General features: G+C 39.6%; 1 protein-coding gene across 4 annotated transcripts in view; it reads left to right on the top strand.

Annotated features, from left to right (window-relative positions):
* sema6e (sema domain, transmembrane domain (TM), and cytoplasmic domain, (semaphorin) 6E) overlaps positions 1 to 15,733 on the top strand; it is a 222,010-nt gene that overhangs the window by 65,661 nt on the left and 140,616 nt on the right. For 3 of the 4 annotated variants that reach the window (XM_021324749.2, XM_021324734.2, XM_021324751.2), the window contains exon 3: positions 9,081 to 9,207. The gene's annotated coding sequence lies outside the window, so the exon portion shown is untranslated. The remainder of the gene's footprint in view (positions 1 to 9,080; positions 9,208 to 15,733) is intronic. The other variant, XM_012879132.3, reaches the window with a different exon arrangement.

Raw genomic sequence — 15,733 nt, 5'->3', positions numbered from 1 at the left:
AAACAGAATCACAAATATGCACAAAGCAAAGTTTTTGTTTTTTTTTTTTGTTCGTCAATTCAGTTTTCTTTGTATTTTGTGAAATCCTGCAGTGGAAATCCTTACTTTATTACCCAGCTGTGTTTTCGATGTTAATTCTTGGTAAAAAACAATGAAAGACACCACAGGACTTTATCCTTAAAGATGTTTTCGACTCGTAGCTCTGAGACAAAGTAGCCTTTCTGCAAATTTAACTGAAAACTTCCAAACATAAGGTTTAATGTTCTTGTAAGTTTTTCTTTCCTTTGTTTTACCTTCTGTTTTTTTTTTGTCCTTTTATATCTGCCTTTCTTCTGTCGTTCTGTTGTCTTGTTTTTCCTGATTCGTCTTCCTCTGGTAGCTCAGTGATTGTTAGTGACGTTCAGCAACTCTTCTTGGGAGAGAGCCCACTCTCTTTAAAGCGTCCCTGGTGCTCCCCAGCAAGCAGTGACAGTAAGAAAATGTAAGCTGGCAGCTCACATGTAAACCATCCAGCTCTTTAGACCTTGGACAGGGTATCTTTTTTTTCCCTTCACATTCCTTGGGGCTTATTATCCATTCTTTTGTCTTTTTGCTCCTGGAAGAGGAAACCGAGAAATCCTCGGGTTTGTGTGCACTTTCTGCCTCCTGTTTCATTGCTGCCTTTAAACGTCTTTGAGACAGACTCTGCATTTGATTTTACACCTGTGAGATGCTTCCAAAACCGAAAGCTTATTAAAAACAGTTTTAGCTTGCATTGTAATTACACTGTCATGATTAAACCCCAGAATTCCTGCTAAAATCCACAGCTCTCTTCTCACCTTCTCACTGTTGCAGAAGGGATTCATTTTCCAATTCGCTAGCCCCCGTTTGATTAATTTTGGTTGAATCTTAAGCAAGCCAAATATTATTTCAGTACTATTTTTCATTAATTATCTATATGAGAATATTCACAGATAGCCCCGGGCTTTCTATAAATCACAGAAAAGCAAAGGAAATGCAGTGCATTTAAAAAAAAAAAAGTAGTAGTAATGCTTCATTAGAAATGCTTCAACATGTGAAATCCATTTTTTAAAGGCCATTCAACCTGGTTTGACAACAATCCTACCATTTAAAGGGACACATCGCCTCTAAAGTGCCTTGTAAAAGTATTCACATCCTCTTTTTTTTTTTTTTACCAATTTTGTTAAATTACTTTAGGTATTATTTTATTCGATGGATCTGCATAAAATAGTCTAAGTCAGTGAAGAGAAATGAGAAAAATATCTATGTATAACTATAAGAAAAAGCTTAAAAAGATGGAAATTTGGCATGCACACCTGTATCCCTTTGCTATGAAGTCCCTAAAATGTTCTGGTGCAACCAGTCATCTTCAAAAGTCACATAATTAGTAAAATAAAGTCCACCTGTGTATAATCTAAGTGTCACATGATCGGTCAATCTAAACATCTGAACGACCCCAGATGCTGCCGCACCAGTAAGCAAGAAGCATCACACCATGAAGACCAAGGAGCTCTCAGAACAAGTCAGGGGAAAAAAATTGTTAAGTACAAGTCAGGGTGGAGTTAAAAAAATCCAAATCTTTGATGTTCCTCAGAGCACCATCAAATCCATCATCATCAAATGGGAAAGCACATGATAGCACAACAAATCTGTCAAGAGAGGGCTGCCCACCAGAACCAGACCAGGCCAGGAGGGCATTGATCAGAGAGAAAGCACAGAGACCAAAGTTAACCCTGAAGGAGCTGCAGAGCCCCACAGGAGACTGGAGGATCTGTCCACAGGACCACAAGAAGTCGTGTTCTCCATAGAGCTGAGCTTTATGGAAACCCACCAAAGAAAACGTTGTTTGGGGGAAACCCAACACATCCCATCACCCTAAGGACACCATTCTCACTGTGAAACATGGTGGAGGCAGCATCATGCTGTGGGGATTCAGAAGCAGGGACTGCAAAACTGGCTGGAGTTGTGGGAAAAATGGACGATGCTAAATACAGGTAGATATTCTAGAGCAAAACCTGCCAGTGTGTATGTGATTTGAAGCTGGGACAGAAATTCACCTTCCAGCAAAACAGTGACCCAAAGCGCATCACTTGAAGGGGTTTAGGTGGAAATATTTTAATGTGTTGGAATGACCTAGTCAAAGTCCAGGCCTCAATCCAGTTGAGAATCTGTGGTTCGACTTGAAGATTGCTGTTCACAAGTGAAAACTGTCCTACATGAAGGAGCTGAAGCAGTTTTCACTTGAGGAATGGACAAAAGTCACAGAGGGAAGATGTGGCGTGCTCATAGAGACTCGCACCTTCAATTGCCACAGTAGTTAGCTCTACAAAGTATCGACTTTAAGGGGGTTGAACAGCACACTGAACCTTTCTCTTATGTTCTATTTGTTTGCTCCACAGTAAAACTTACACATGTTCAAAATTGTTGGCATGTTTTGTAAATGAAATGGTGCAAACTCTTAAACAATCCACTTTAAATCCAGGCTGTGATGCAACAAATTGTGAAAAATGCCAAAGGGGGTGAATACTTTTGCAGGCTGCTGTGTTTTAATTGGATTTCCCGCTCTTTCCTACCTAAGTCTGCAGGAACCACTGCATTTAACCAAACAAAAAAAAAAGACGGTGCCAAAAAAAATTACTACATGAAAGTGCAGTTTCAGTTGGAGATCAATCTTGTTTCTGCACAATTGCACAGATTGCAATCTATTGCAGCTCAGAAGAGGGGAAAAAAAAAAAAACCCAAACACTCAACTTGAAATTGAGCCATTCATCACTGAGTAAACTGCATACCTGAAAGGCTGCACAGGGGAGCAGGCGAAAGTTTGAAGAAATAGCTCGGGGTAGGGAACAGGGAAGATGTTGCCGCAGGAAGAACAAACAGAAGCTGACCCCGTTTTCCAGTCTCCTCACGCAGATGTGACATTTATGTAGGTGGCGTGTTGTCGTTGCAGAGCTAATTAACATTCTGCCATATCCCAGCTGGAGATGGACGCCCCGATAGCAGCTCAGCTGTGTTTGTCCATCGGGTTGTTTACTTTATGTAAAGGCATCGGCTCTCGGCGACGCCGCTGTCCTGGATTGGGATCTTTCTTGTGCAACAACGCCCGAGTCGTCTCAAATGTTCAGGTGGGGTCTGTCTGTTGGCCACCGCCGGTGGTGTTCTGGTGACCATGGCGACTGTAAGGCAGCATCACCGGAGGTGTCTGAGCCCTCAGGGGAGCACAGACCTAACAGCAGCCTGGCATGCTCGATGCACTTTGTCTGCTAGGTCACTTCCGATCCTTTGACAAATGTCAGTGGGACGTGTCAACAGTCGTCTTCCTGCATGCTGGACGCAATCTGTAATCTAAGCTCTGTTGAGTGTGAACATTTTGTTATCCATATATGGAATTAGTGGTATATAACTGATATCTCTGAGACCTGTATAGTTTTTTTTTTTTTACAAAAACATTTTATTTTTATTCTTAAGTTTTTTTTGTCTAAAGTTTTTTGTTTTTTGTCACTATTTAGTCACCTGCTGTCGTTTAAGCTTCAGTCTAATTTCACTTTGTCAAAGTCCCACAGGTATGTGCTCTATGCATCATAGGGCTGGACCATGTAGAAAAAAAGCATGTTGATAAAATAGAAATCATATCGATCAATATTCATAATTATCAACAAATCCAAAACATATATTTTAAGTGCAGCCCTGGCCATTTAATGCTTTTGCTTAACAACTTATTCTTAGATACAGAACACACAAACACTGGATTCAAACTCAACCCTGTATTCAACCAACTTTTTTACCAAAACTGCTTTTGTTTTGCAAAAAGAACAAAAGAAACGCGTGCTGTCTGAACTCTGTGAACGGGCGGAGCTTGGTGATGGCGCGTTCCTGGGTCTGCATTTCTGATTGGTTGGGAGGATTAATGAATGTAGTATTAACCTACATGATAAACTAGAATGCAAAAGGAAGGGAAACTGTTATTCTACTGACCTTTTTATTAACCCTTTTTTTCTATTATCGATATACGTCTATCGATCAATATATATATATATATATATATATATATATATATATATATATATATATATATATATATATATATATATATATATATATATATATATATATATATATTAGGGCTGGGCAACGATTAAAATATTTAATCGCGATTAATCGCACTGATTAATCGCGATTAATCGCGATTAATCGCATTGTATTTACAAACTCCAAGAATGAATTCAAAAGTAGTGTAAAGAGCACTTTTATTTTAATGTTCTGCTGCCATATGAACAAAAGTGTTGTAACATTTGTAGCACTTATCAGTAACACATATTTAGTGTAAAGCTCAACTTACACATGTAAAACAAAAAATAGCAATAATAATAAATTAAAGCTTATTGCCACTGACAGGGAATTCTCTTTATGGGGAAAAAAATCTACCAAAAACAGGCAATTTCTGAGGTAACAGCAGGGAGCAGCATTACCATTTTATGTTCAATACCAAAGTTTAACTTGGCAGTGGTTCCAACTAACTTGTTTCTGTCATATTCCATGCTGGAAGAACTTTAAACTGAAATGCTTGCTAACTCGATATGCTTGCGTTTATTTGACGTTGACACGCGGTTTTTTGTTGTTGCTTTCTCGCGCGCATATAGTGAATGGCAGGGGGAAAACAGGCAAAAACACATGGATACTTTGAAACGAGAAGCGACTTCACCGACGGCGTCGATGCAGACCCCCCCCGCTCCGCTCCGCACAAAACTTGTTCCGGCCGCCAACTCACCGCCTCGCCTCGCCTAAGCTCGCTCGCGGTACCTGCGGGAAACACCGCCTTCCGCATGTCGGCTTTGTTTTTTTCCGGCCAGCACCTTTCTTCCTCTTTGAATCTGAGGCTGGGCTGACAGCGAGGTTATTGGCGCATTATCGCCACCTACTGTTCTGATTCAAACCCCTACACCGCAGCAACAGACCTTCACAAAATAAAAGCATGTGACCAACATGCGTTAACGCGCGTTAAAGAAAATATCGCCGTTAATAGTCTAATGAGTTAACGCGAAATTAACGCGTTAACTTGCCCAGCCCTAATATATATATATATATATATATATATATATTGTTATCTAATTATCGTCCAGCACTAATCCATTAAATGTAAAACGTTCATATCACCTCTTTTATTTCAGTCCAGGTGTCGAGATTTTAGTTTGCATTCTTGCAGGAGCGTCTAGCTGGAGGCCATAGGAAAAATCTTTACTAGAAACACTTGACCTCAGTCTCTGCTCATCAAGATTCAGTCTCACTGGGTACCTTTCCATCTCCTTCTGTCTTTCCACACAGCTAGAGTTAAATCTGACTGGGTTACGTTTGTCCCTTATTTTTGATTCATTATTGAAACTATCAAGCCCATTACTCTAGTCATTCTGTGAGTTTTAGGTAGCTTTAGTATAGTCTTAATCCAGGAAAAATAATTGACAAAATCTAGTGAATTTATTTTCCATCAACTACTTTAACACAGATCTTGTTTGGTTTTATTGTAATTTTAAATACAAGTGAAGCAGTTTGCTCCTAACTCGATGCTTTAAAAGTTTTCAAAAAATTCCCAGTAAACTGTGTCTGATTAAAATTATCTTTTGAAATTGGCAACCTTTAAGCAAATATAAAAGCATAATTTTCACTAAACTCAGGTTTCTGTATTAAAATGTTGTTGTTTTTTGCCCTGATGTAATATTCTAATCTTAAATGTAAAAAGCATCAGAATTAACAGAAATAAAAGCTTAAGAATGTTAGCTTGTGTTTAGGGAATCTATATAGCTTGTTTCACTTTATGAATTTAATTACAGAAATAAATTGACTTTCGAATAAAGCAATTTATTGAGATGCACTTCATTTTAAGTGAGACACTGAAAAAGCATTTGGTAACCTAAAACAAACTTTGCAACACACAAAGCAAGTTTAGTCTCAAAGGGCTTCAGCACTAAACTGCGCTGTTGCTCAAGATATTTAAGGTTTTATTAAAGATACACAATGTATTGGCATTAACATGAATGAATAAAACTGGGCCAGTATTGATAACCAATTGGTATTTCCATATTGTTGCTGTGAACGTGTGACAGTGGTGGTGACGCAGCACAGGATCGTTGTGTTTAACTGAAGCATGGAAACGAAGTGGGGGTACGCTCATTTTTTCAGCATTCAACGGTAAATATCAGATTCTCAAAATAAGTCAAGATGTTCTTGAAATGGTTAACCATGAAGAAATGTTTAACTCAATTTATAAATTAAAAAATATTTCCATGGGGGATTGTTTTTGTGCGTGTGTGTGATAGTCCTAAAAAACAATAAATTAGAATTGCCAAAAAACTAATTTAATGGATTACACTTCAAGGGAAATCTGTCATCAGCTAAATTATATGCTGGATTTCTGTAGATTTTAGCACTTTAAAGTTTACCAACATAAATCAGTGTTTTTATGATTATTCTTGTAAACTAATATCCTCCTAAATAACGTTTGAAGTCTGTCTTAAACAAGAAGTTTGTGTATTCAGTGTTCTGTGCAGACTATTTCTGACCTCTGAGCATAGCTGGTGTTAAAAGCCAACAAAGTCAAGAAAGTAACCCTGAAGTATGGCTTATTTTTCACTGTAACTAGGATAATAGTTTGCATCAGAATTCCTGTTTTTTCATAGTAAAGGTGTTCATGCTTGCCACTGGTGGACGTATAGAAAGGGTTTTACCGCTGCATCATAACACTTTACCTCTCTTCTTGGCCAGAAGTGTTTACACGAGGGAGAGGGCTGTGGAGAGCAATCTGAGAGCCACTGTAGAGTAGAGATTAGTTGATTTAAGATGGAACAGATATGGATTAAACTATAACACTGATGGGGAATATTAGGGTCTGTTTTATATCTTATTCTAATCTCAAGATGTACTTTTTCTGCAGTTAGAGATTGTTTTGCTTCATGTTATCCCCTTTGTTGAAGTCCCATTGGTATTGCAGCATTTTTGCTTGGAATCGACGAATCAGGGTAAATAAATAAAAAAAAAAGTTTTTAAAATGACCTATAGAAATGTAGTTTTCTTTCTATTAACTTGTTAATGTTCAATGTATTAATAACAGCTGAAATTTGCAGTTTTTAATTTTTTTTACAATAGAGTTGATCCAATTTTAAAGTATATGGGATGAAAAAGAGCCGATAAAGTTAGTGGCAGTAGAAGCTCAACCAATAGCTATGTCTAGGAGATGAAACGGGATTAATCACTCAAATGGGGGGCAAATCTGTCATTTAAAGATGTACCCTATCCATAGAGCGTGTCCCACATGTTTGCTTAATGAAGAGGGCATTCAAACATGTGGGAACAAACATGAAAGCAAGATTTTATAGAGAGATGAGGGTTTTGTAGTTTCACCAAATGCAAATCATTTTCTCAAAGTAAGCTTAAAGTATGAAAATAACGACGGTCATGCAGAAACTGTTTCATTTGTCTGCCAAGTTTTGTAGTGAGAGCTTGTTTATTCGTTTCTCTCCAAAGCAGATTCTGTGGAAATGGACACATGACGGACGAAGAAACAAGAGCAAAAGAAACACGAGTAGCAGCTTTCTGTCTGTTGATTTTTAGTTAAATAACATGTTAATGTCCTAACAATAAAATAAAATGCTATCACCCGAAATCCTGATGAAAGGATTTGCATCGCCCCTCAAATTCAAGAGAGAACGGCGATCTACATCCAGTCATATTAAAAGATGAGTTTAAAGGAAGAAAAGTCTGGGTTTACTTGCATTTTTTTAGTCCCTGGAAATTAGCATTTGAGCTCAAGGAACTCCTGAGAAGCAAACAAAGCTGAAATCCAACAAGACAACAAAGGCAACGGAGAAGTTTTGAACTAGATTATTTTTTTCACTGAAGGTCCCAGTGGTGTTTCAGTGTTTTTATAAAACGAGGAGAAATAATCATCTGAAATTATGTTGTCTGAAAATTAAAAGCATACAAACAGTAGTTATCAAAATATCTACAAATATGACCAAAATTAAAAGCCTGACAATTTTCGAGCTAGCTGAAAACATGAAGAAGGCACATTTCTTTATCTTTTTTTTCCTGTTTCTTGATGTTATATATGCTTTAGCCGCTTTAGCTATAACTTTTTGTCGTTGACTGTCTTCGTGGTAGTTGCTGGTTGTCTTTCCAGTGGTTGTTTCAGTCTTAACAAAACATTTCTAAAAATCCCAAAAAAATAAAAATAAAAAAATCTAAAAATACAAAACATTATTAAAAATCCTGTATTTCAACTGGTCTAATGTTATGTTTTAGTTTTCTTAGAAGCTCAATTAAGTTTTAAGGTTTCATGATATATAGTTCAATTCAATTCAAAATTACTTTATTAATGCCAAAAGAAAATTAAATGATAAATGTATCCAAATTGCTCAAAACTTTCTGAAATTATTGCTTGATATATGTCTGTGTGTAATTGATTTATGAAATGGAAGTTAAATTTGGGGGGGGCTCAGATTAAGCTTCTGGTCGGTAACAGGCAGAAGTTTCTGGGGTGGGTTGGAACGCTGAGCCTCAACCAACAGAGGTGGGACATGAGTGAAAAGGAGGGAACCGGGGACTCGTGTTGCACAGAACGTTGGCTGAAACCGGGAGAGCTCATCGCTGAACAAAGCTTTGATAATAGATTATTCAGAAAGACTGTTTTGTTCCTCGCTCTGAGAGATTTCTCACCAGAGAAATAATGACTGAGGGATTTGAATTTGATGTCTAAGAGCTCCTCCTCGTTGTCGGCTCAAATAAAGCGTAGATTTTAAACTCTTGGATATTACGTTTCCCTGTAAGGGGCGTTTTCACCCACCTGTGGTAAATTCCACAGACATGCCATCCTCTTTGATATCCTTGATTGTGCTCTCTGGCTCAGCCAAACACAGCCTGAGTCTGTGCCTGTGTCTCTGTGGGCCTATTCCACTGATCAATCCCTCAGCCCATCTGTGTGGCAGGCTTATTCACAGCGCTGCATCTTAGGCGAGACGAACCTTCGCTGCAGGAGTCTTCATTAAATTCGTCCTCCCTCTGCCCCCTCCTCCTCTTCTGTTTCTCTGCAGGCCTGGGGAAAGTTAATGAGAAGATTCGATCAGCTGACACCCCCCACCTCGCTCCTCCACATCCCTTTGTTCCAACTATTATCTTCCTCCAACGTCAGCGTTGACTTGTGCACTTAACTGGTGAGCGGTGAGTCAGTAGTGGCTTTCACTTCACAGGGCTGCTTTAATATCGGATCCGTCTGCTTGACAAATTCCCTTTTTTGGCTTATTTGAGGAAGTTGCTCTCTGTTTTGAGAGCACTTTGTTTTAGCTTGCCTAAAATGGTTTGTGTGTAATGTGCATGATATCATTCAGGTCGTGCTGGGTGTTCCCATAATTACTGTTTTTCTAAAAGACTTATTTTGCAAGCTAAATGTCTGCAAATATGCAAATGCTTTTACCATTACATGTGAGTTTTAATCAATACAAACATGAATATTTGATTAAAAAGGAAACATTATTTTAGACTAATTAAAGACGGTCATTTTCTAAAGGTTGTCAAAGTAGCATTCTTGACCTTTCCTGCAAGGTTAAATTATAAAATGAGAATTGTTCAGACTGTAATTATGCTGCAAAAGTTGTTTGTTGAAACCTTTTTATTGTATTGCTGATGTTTGAATTTAGTTTTTCTTAAGGATGAAGGCCTAAAGAAACCTAATAGATGCACACAGCACACGTAGGAGGAAAAACGCACAGCTTTGCCTTACTCTGCAGCTTTCACTGGTAGATCATGTGTTTTTTATTTGCCTTGATTGAATGCCGATCTTTAAACATTGAAGTTGACAGCTTCATGTTACTCTATAAATCTATTGCATAATTCGTTTTGGATGAAAAAGCAGAATCCTGATGTTAAATAACAGACATCAGCACCATGATCTACCATTCTGGCCCAAGTCTGGAAGGTTGTTTCAGAACTTTTTTTAGGGGAAAAGAAACAGAATCATGTCTGACAAAAAAAACACTCCAATATAAAATCTCCAAACACATGTAGTGCTTAAGTGGACATATGGTACCAATAAAACAGGACAACCTCTTTTAGCTCTAAAGTTTTACATATCAGGACATAATAGGTATTTGGTCTTTATCAGGTTCTCAAATGATTTAAATTCAATCGCAAGTGTAAAAACACTCAACAGCAACTACAGGAGTTCACAGTAACAGGTGGGTTGCCGGTTCGATCCCTTGCTCCGATCATCTCAGACGTTGTGTCCTTGGGCAAGGCACTTCACCGGCTTTGCCTGCTGTCGGTGGTCAGAGGGCCCATTGGAGCCGATTGTCTGGCAGCCTCGTCTCTGTCGTTCTTCCCCAGGGCAGCTGTGGCTACGATGCAGCTCACCACCAGCAGGGTGTGAATGGCTGACTGAATGTATCGTAAAGGGCTTTGGGGTTGTCAGACTTGATAAAGGGCTATATCATTCGAAAGCTATAAAAAAACCAAAAAAAAAAAACAAAACACTGTAGTTAAAAAAAAAAACTACTGTATTTTTCGGACCATAAGGCGCAACAGATTATAATGCGCATTAAATATTCTTCGATCAGGTAGTGACACAGTGTACCGTAATGCTCTGAATATCCATTGTGCAGCTTTGTTGCTAACCATAGTGGTACTTACACATTTTAGCCGATTTCTGAGCGCATTGTACCACATAAAATTGGTCAGTAAGCACAACGGTGATCATATATAAGGTGCACTGTCAATTTTTGAGAAAATTTAAGGATTTTAAGTGTGCCTTATAGTCCAAAAAATACAGTTAGTTGGAGAGCCTTTATAAGCACCTTTAGCTTTAAAAACCCAAAGGTTTTATGTGAGTATTAACTTTGTGACCGGTCCCGTTTTTAATAAAATTGCTTGATTGTTAACAAGACTCAGTTTGGCTAAGATGTAACCATCCAACATTGGGAGTTTAGTCTTCTTTAGAGAAAAGATGCTTTCTCTCGACAATCATTCCAAACAACAAAGTTGTTTTTAGCCTTTTTCTAATTATCTAATAATAATTCAACATCAAACTGATGCCTTTGGATAATAGGATCTCGAATCTTAGAATACGTCTATATAACATATGTAAATACTACGTAAAGAATCATAGAAGCAATAATGATTGCAATAAAATATCACCTTAAAATACTGTGGAAGAAGCTTGGGTGCATTTAGTTTTTTCACACACTTCTTTTCCATTTGAGCTTAGTCTTTTATGTAATAAGTAGCACTGTAAAATCTGATGTGCGTGTTTTTACACTGGATGTAAGATTGAAACAATTGTAGAAACCGTTAAATACCAGATAAGGGTTATGTCCTCATGAGTTATAGCATGACTCTGACTAAGAGATTATAATTTGCATGGGCAAATTCAGACTCAGACGTATACATAGCATCAGGCAACATGTGAAGCCCTGTCATTTCGACCTGTGGGAGGTGCAGCGTGATGGTGTGCCTCAGTTGTTCTGCCAGAAAAAAGGATTTGCAATTATGAATGGCAGCAGTAGCATTGTGCAGGTCACAGCCTGCTGCTGAATCACAGCTTTAAACTAATTTTGTGGCTACAGCAAAGCCGTTGTGCTTTGTGCCCGAGCTCAGGACCTGGCTCATCCAACCGCTCGGCTCAACCTTGCATGCCAATTACCCACAACCCCTCCCTGCACCGTGCCAAGAGGAAAAGGCGGCAAAGGAAAATATAGGCTTACTGGCTAAATGGTTGAGGTCTAAATTTTTCTTTAGTGTCTGTGAATTCATTCTGTGGCTCTTCACCCTTTCTCCAGACTCTTGAGACCTCGGTTTCCAATTTTCCTCTGATATGAAATGTGGACCACATAGTAGCAGTGGTGCTTTTTATCTTTGCCCAGATGAGATGTTCTGATGTTGTCGTGAGTTAAGGAGTTGCCAGACACAAGTCATGCAACAGTTGTAGCCCATATCCTGGAAATGTCTGTGTAGAATACAAGGGTCAAACTCAGGCCAAACTCTATAATTATATTAGGCCCACAAGGTAATTCAAAATATCTACTAGAGCTGGCGCGCTGGTTGTCGGTGCGTGCTTCTCTAACACTACAAATCCCTAAATGTACTCCTGGTACATTGGCATGTCAAGCAGGACCCCTAAGCCCCCCCCCTCCCCCCCTTTCTCTCTTGACATTCAACTGGCTTGCACAAGCGTGCATCAGAGTAGGTCAGAAAACGGAGCTTTAATGACTGTTGTCTTTGTTCTTTTCCTTGCTACTCTAAGGCATGGACTTGAATGGTTGGATTTTTAGAAACGGGAATTATCATTATCATCATTATTATTATGATTATTATTATATTGTTATTATTGGCTGTGAAAAAGATTACTGTTGAAATTTAACTTGGAAGGCTGCAGACGTAAAAGATGCATTAAAATTTTTATTGTGACTTATTGGGCATTTGACTTGGAATGTGCTCATCGTAATAAGCTTAGCCTGTGTTTTGTATGAAAAGGTTTATGGTAATGGTAATGCAGAAATGTATTGAGTAAAGGGGCGACTGTGGCTTGGTGGGTTGAGTAGTCGTCTGGCAATCTGAGGGTTGTGGGTTCGATTCCAGCTTCCCCCTGCCACATGTCGATGTGCCCCTGGGCAAGGCACTTAACCCCAAGTCGCCTACCGAGCTGCGTCTCGGTGTATAAATGTGTGTGCGTTAGTGAGAGCGACTGGGTGAATGTGGCTATAGTGTACAGCGCTTTGGGTGGTCAACATGACTGGAAAAGCGCTATATAAGTTCAGTCCATTTACCATTTTACCATTTGTAAATATCAAGCCTGGCCGTCGACTTTGTCCAAGTGAGTTGGACACAGTGGAAGCACCAGATCCAGCCGCAGTCGAAGCCTTGTCAATCTCTCCTAAATTCTTGAATGAGCTTCACGGTCCCAGCAGGGCTGGGGTTATCCCTGTTGCTTGTGCATCTTTTCCTACAACAGCCCTTTGTTCCACTTAACCTTCTATTAAAACACCTGGACACAGCACTCTGTGGCGAGGCACCTTCTTTAGCAATACGTTTTTGTGGCTTACGCCCCTTGTGGAGGTTGTCAGTGGCTGCTGGACAGCTGTTAAGTCAATCGTCTTTCCATTGCTTTTGATGTGAGCCGTAACAAATCCTGGTATTAGAAATCCACTTTTCATTGTTCTTCTGTAATATGTGATTATTTTTTTCTAAAAAAACTCAATTAAGGTTTTTCAATCAGTCAAATTTGTTACAATTAACAAAAATAAACATTTTATAACATTCTTTTTGTAGTTGACTTATTTAATAACGAGTTTCGAATTTTAAATTAAATTGCTGAAACACGCACACTTTTTAATGATGTAACTCATTGTTTTACATCAACCTTTGTGTCTTGATTGGCCATTGCACTCTGCTGACGTGCTGTACCTTTGTGGTGAAAACTTTGGTCTTGGGTTACATGAAACGTCTTGTACTCAGCGTCTATGTTTCACCAAAGTAGAAATTCTTGCTATTGAGCTGTATTCTAACCTCTAGCCCTTTCACACACTTCAGCTTTGTTCTGTGAGGATTTGGACTTGCACTCGATCCCCTGCGTTGCACGTCTTGTGGAGCGGTTTCAACCCGAATGGCTTTAAAGAGTTGCACCTAGATCTACTTCAGTAGATGTAAGGAACAGAAGGCAAGCCAAATGTAATCCTGCCGGATGTTCTCGCTTTTGTGAATTTGATACCTTCGTTTGTTTTCTGCTGAAATTAATCTCCTTTTGTAGTGCGATCAGCACTGCAAGTGAACATGAGCTGATTTCAGTCGGGCTCATTTTAGTTATGGTGAGAAAATATAAACAGCTTAAAGGCGTGTTTATGTTTTGAGCCGTGTACGATCATGACTGCGTTGGATGGTGGTGAGTTAAAATGTCATTGGAAAATTCTGACCCGAGGCCCGTTCAGACTGCGGTAGAAAAACAACAGCTGCTCCTTCCGCCGCCCGGCTCCGTGTCGACACTCGTCTGCTTTGCGTCCAGCAGCAGCGACGCTGGCGTGATGAGACTTCTGCAGCAGTGACTCCAAAGTTCAGGCTGCCCTCACGCTTCTTCGGCCGCCACTTCAGTTCCATTATGTCACGCGCTGTAACAAAATGAAAAAAGTTTTTCTTCTTCTTTTTTTTTTTTTTCCTTTTTATTAAAATTGAAATCGGAAAACGTTATGGGCTGTCGCTGACCTCGGGGCTTTCAAAGAGATCAAATCTTAAAACTACAAAGTAACTCGTGACATCACCGGACTGGACCAAAAACCAGAAGTTTTAATATATCGTTTCACATTTTTATGCGTAAAGCTGATGGAAATCCCCTTTACAACAAAGCTGTCTCAGAGAGTCAACAAACACTGCCCTGTTCTGGGGTTTTTTTCATTTGCTTTTAGTGTGGATTTTTCCTTTAAAACCTGTGCAGCTGCAGTGCTTTAGAACATATGCCGATAGTACATCTATCTATCTATCTACATGCATGTGAAGCGGGCAAGTCGAGGGCAACATGAGCGTACCAACTGCATATGTCTGCCCGCAGTGGCCTGTCTGCACTACCCTGAAGGACTCACGGCTGCAGTGTGTGAACTGCAGCTTGTTTGTCTGGGTAATGCATTGAGATGGATGCAACCATCCCTCTGTCAGATGATGAATTGTGGGCTGCAGAGGAGACTTTCTGCTATGTAAAAGAGGCACTTGCAGACCTGGCGCTTTCATCAATCAGATGGGGGACCTCTGTAATGTTGTTACACTGCAGGAAAAAAAAAGAGAAGGCTCTGTTTATATGCAGCAGACGGCCGTGGACAGAGGGCCTTTTTATTCTGTTCAGATAATGTTTTTCCCCCTCAGTCTAATGGGAAGCGTGACTTGGGTGCATTAATGAAACATTTATGGACTACAGATCCCTGTTTTGGGCTTCAATCAAATTGATCCCACTGTGTAATCAGCTTTCTTCTTACAAGTGTAGCACTGTCTTCCCTACTATTTTGCTCAGACGGCAGTATCAAGGTCTCAATTAAAGTGACACCTGGAATCTCGCATTCACACGTCCCCATAAAAGCACAACGGAGGTCCCCATCGGAGAGCCTGGAGCATCTTAGGCAACACGTTAGAAGCTCTGGTGATAATTTCAGGCAAGGTGAGATCCTGCAGCAGAAGCGACGGTGAGTTACAGATGCAGAAGGATAAAAGGGGAAGTATTTCTGGGGCAAAATAAAGGTGAACAAGGATTAATGGCAGTTCTCGAAAGGAAAACACAAACAATGTTGTTTTTTTACATTTGGCTTTTAGTAGATATTTGAAATTAAAATAAAGTGGCTATATGTTGTAGATATACTTTCGCCATTTGGGTGCAAAACTTGACTCTCTGAAAATCTGGATTTGAGTTTAAAGCTGCAGTAGGGAGTTCTGAAATTACCGTGGCCTGAAAATCTGAACAAGCAGACTCTACAGGTCCCTCCCCCGTTGCTGTCTGCTGTGCTGCAGCGCCACCCCCCCCACCCCGCCACCCCCGCCGAGTGCCGTCACCGCGGCGGAGCCCGCTGTGCTGCTCCGTTGTTTATTTCGAGCTCGGTTTAATTCTTTCTTTGAAGCTGGCTTTTCGTCGTTGTTCTTCTTTTGTTTACCTGTCATTGTTTTCTGAGCAGGTGACAGTCAACAAATTGGCAGTTTTTAGGTTATTTCTTCAGTCTTGATCTTT

This window comes from Fundulus heteroclitus, chromosome 3 (assembly GCF_011125445.2).
Source record: "Fundulus heteroclitus isolate FHET01 chromosome 3, MU-UCD_Fhet_4.1, whole genome shotgun sequence".
Classification (NCBI taxonomy): Eukaryota; Metazoa; Chordata; class Actinopteri; order Cyprinodontiformes; family Fundulidae; genus Fundulus; species Fundulus heteroclitus.
This window is presented reverse-complemented; position numbering and strand designations above follow the sequence as displayed.